The 4179-nt window shown below is 46.2% G+C and overlaps 1 pseudogene; it reads left to right on the forward strand.

The window, feature by feature from the left end:
- The first annotated feature begins 2217 nt into the window (after positions 1-2217).
- Positions 2218-3864, forward strand: LOC146871271 (endogenous retrovirus group V member 1 Env polyprotein-like; annotated as a pseudogene).
- Positions 3865-4179: the final 315 nt, after the last annotated feature.

A 4179-nucleotide genomic window follows, 5' to 3' on the forward strand; every position in this document is an offset into this window, starting at 1 on the left:
TTGTAACAGAAAACTCAGGTACAGCACTATCAGTCCTGACCCAACTTCAAGCAGACAGACATAGACCGTGTGGTTATTTTTCAAGTACATTAGATCCAGTAGCACAAGCATTACCTGCATGTCTAAAATCAGTAGCAGCTACTGCGCAAGCTATTAGACAAAGCAATGCTATTGTATTGGGACATCATCTGATAGTCCAGGTCCCACACGCTGTAGAACTTCTGCTAAACAGAACGCAAACACAGCATCTGACAATAGCCAGACTCACCGGATATGAGATGACGCTTTTTCAGCCACATATTGAGATTAGACAATGCAACATTTTAAACCCAGCAACACTGTTGCCACTGACCTCTCCTACTGAACAACTTCACGATTGTATTGACATAATTGATTTAGTGACCAAACCCAGACCAGATTTACAAGATACTCCCCTTTCTAAGGCAGAAATGACACTTTTTGTTGATGGTTCTTGCATGAGACTCCCCACTGGAGAACTAGCAGCAGCCTATGCCGTCACAAATGGTACAAACACCTTGGAAGCACACAAGATAGAGATACTGTCGGCACAAGCAGCCGAACTCATAGCACTAACACGAGCATGTCACTTAGCAAAAGGAAAATCAGTTAACATTTACACTGATTCACAGTACGCTTTCGGGGTTGTACACAACTTCGGCACATTGTGGAAAGAGAGAGGATTCCTCACATCACACGGGTCTAAAATACAGCATGCTACACTCATCACTGCCCTCTTAGAGGCCAGTCAGTTACCAGTGAAAGTTGCAGTATTAAAGTGTAAAGCGCACACAAAAGGAACCGATGAAATATCAAAAGGAAATGATTCCGCAGACAGTGCAGCCAAATTAGCAGCAAACACAGAATTGAATATACTACACCGCCAATACGCAATACGAGACCCCTTTTCTGACATCCAGGATGTTCAAAGTCACACCACACCACAGGAACTACTAGAATGGAAGGAAAAAGGAGGGGACCTTACAGATCAGGGTTGGATGACACCTGAAAGAGCAGTATGGTTTCTGCCGGATGCTATGGTACAGGTTATAATAAACACCATACATGGACCAACGCATCTGGGAGAAAAAGCAATGTTAGACAGCATACAGAACATATGGCACAACAAACATTTGAGAGCTGCAGCCAAACAAAAAGTTAAAACGTGCATGATTTGTAATCAGTTCAAAACCAGGTAAAGGCACAAAGGTGGAGCAGGGTGGATTCCAACCCCCTGACCATCCATTTGAAGTTCTCCAAATGGACTATATCCAGATGGAGAGATGTAGAGGTCACAAGTATGTGCTAGTTGTAGTATGTGCTCTGACCAGATGGACAGAAGCCTATCCCGTCCCAGATTACACTGCAACGACAACTGCTAAGCAACTAGTAAGAGAATATTTCCCGAGATATGGGTTGCCCCGCGTCATCTACTCAGACAACGGCCAGCCCTTCTCCTCTGAACTCATGAAGCACGTGTCTCTTCTGTTAGGGTACACTTGGAAATTTCACTGCGTAAGACATCCTCAAGCAGCAGGTCTAGTAGAGAGACACAACCAGACTTTGAAGACAAAATTGGCCAAGATATGTACAGACAAAGGCATGGACTGGATGGTAGCCTTACCGGTTGCCCTCTTCTACATGCGTATGGTAGCACATTCCAGAACTGGTCTATCTCCGTATGAGGTGGTCTTTGGCAGACCACCAAATATGTGGGGTACGCCAATGCCTAAAAGAATTACTGATGTAGACAGCAGAATATTGACTGATTACCTGGCTTCCTTGATGTCTGCACTCCAATCTTGTCGTTCACAGGTCGCTGCAGCCTTCCCTGACAAAACCGCCCCTGGAGAACACACCATCCGACCCGGCGACTGGGTGATAAGAAACTTCGACAGGACCAGTCCTCTTCAGCCCAGGTGGAAGACTCCGAAGCTCGCGCTCCTAACCACGCGGACGGCGGTGAAGGTCGAAGGCAGGAAGGGCTGGCTACACGCGAGCCACTGCCGGAAATATTTTGGACAAAGAGACACTGTTGCCGGCGACGCTGCCAACCCTAGTGACATTGTAACAGAACAATCTTTTGTGCCTTTAGAACTGACCCCACAACAAGAATATAAATCAAAGTTGAGGTCTGCCATCCGGACTCTGGCTAATTAAGTCCACTGTGCGCAGGTCCAGTGGTGAAGCAGTTGGAGCATGGGGATGGATTTAAACACCTTGACTATGTGGGAAAAAGATAGAATGAAACACAGAAACAAGAACTTTAAGAAATTGCGTAGTGGTTCTATCATATGTTTAATGATATTGTTTTTCTTCATAACCATTATGACGTGTCTTGGTTGGATCCTCCACACTGTTTTTCCTCCAACACCACACACCTCTCATGCACCCAACAGCACTCAGGAACACACACATCATGACCTACCCCCTCATGAACAAGCCCATAGACTAGCCTTGCAAAATAATACCTTTATACAGATGTTACACTACACTCATCAGGCCAGCAATAGCACAAATTGCTGGATATGTGGCCGCCTCCCACCTCATTAGAAAAAGGGAGGGATGCCTCTTTTCCCCTTTCCATTTTCCTATAATGGGACTTGTGAAGCCTGGTTCGCCCTAATAACAGCTGACGATACCACCCCCACCTCCTGCCCTGACGGAAATAATTCATGCAAGAATGGGTGGCCTTGGGGGAACTTAAACAAGGTACTTAATGCTGCCTGTTACCCAAATAAGGATGGAAGTCCTCAGGCGACAGGAACAGTCCTAGAAAGTGAAGAATACAAGCAAGGGAACATGACCATGTCCTACAAGATGTTAAATACCAAACCTAAAAAGAATGCTGGTCCCCCTTCCATCTCGGTCTCACCAGTAAGAGGACACCTGTGCATCCAAAAAAATGGCTCTGTTCCATTAGGACACAGTGACTGTCATACCACTATAAGTTTTGAAGACAGAGGAAAGTCCTCATTTCAAGCATCTCGCCATACTTATTTCGTCTGTGGCCAAACGGCCTATGTGCAGCTGCCCTTGAACTGGGGGGGAACTTGTTATATAGCATTCCTGTTACCCCCTGTCTTTGTGGCCCCATCCACTTACCACCGAGACCTCCTAGTGCCCCATGTCAGACATAAAAGAACGAACAATACCTCCTTGGTTGACCAAACAGAAACCTCATGGGAACAGTATACAGATTTTAACAAAGGGTTCTTCTTCTTTGTTGGCCCTGTACAGAACAGCAAGCTTATACGCAGGTTGACAAGGACCTTAGAGGCTATTGTAAACCAGACGGCGTCTGCCCTGGGGAGCTTAACCCAGGAGCAGTCCGCCATACGATTGGTTACTCTCCAAAATCGCCTTGTCCTTGACATCATCCTGGCTGACAGAGGCGGTGCCTGTAAAAGTATAGGCTCTAGCTGCTGTATATTTATTCCTGATAATTCCCCATCTGTATACACGGCCATAACAAAATTACACAAGATAGCCGTAAGTTTACATCAAGAACTTGGCACCTGGACGTGGTCTGATTGGTTCTGGAAGATAATATCGTCCTGGGGATGGCAACTGCTGTCAGCAGCAGGTATAATATTCCTGATAATAACTGGATGCTGCCTTTGCATCCAATGTGGTCCTGCCCTGTGCGGTCTATGCGCTGCAAACTGCATTCCTAAACCACTTGTCCAGCAGAGAGAAAGGGAAAGAATTATGCTACAAGAATGTATAGATGATCTCATGCAAATTGAGATATAATATAGGTACACTCTGGGGCAAGGAGGGAATGTGGAAATAAAATTGACAATTGTGCCCCATCATTACCCTGTTTCTGCCTGGTAGCCATTTGCCTCAGACAAACACCCATTTTGTGTGTGACATGCTCTCAGCAACTTGTCTGAAAACTGTCCTTCACATCCCCATTGAATCTTGCACAACCCCCTGCTCCTTGTGGTGGAGCCAATTCCAAGAAGCCTGCCTGTGTGCCTTCCCCCAGTTGTGTCAGAGACTCAGCCACATCCTGTCCATTGTTGGTGACTCAGCCTGTCACACCAGCTGCCCTGTGACCACCCCCAACTGAAAGAGGAAGCACGAGGTTAGGCCCTGAAACCACACCAACTAATAGAGGAAGCACAAGGCTGTACACTGTGAACACACATTTCT

This window comes from Triturus cristatus, chromosome 1_1 (genome assembly GCF_964204655.1).
Source record: "Triturus cristatus chromosome 1_1, aTriCri1.1, whole genome shotgun sequence".
In the NCBI taxonomy this organism is placed as follows: domain Eukaryota; kingdom Metazoa; phylum Chordata; class Amphibia; order Caudata; family Salamandridae; genus Triturus; species Triturus cristatus.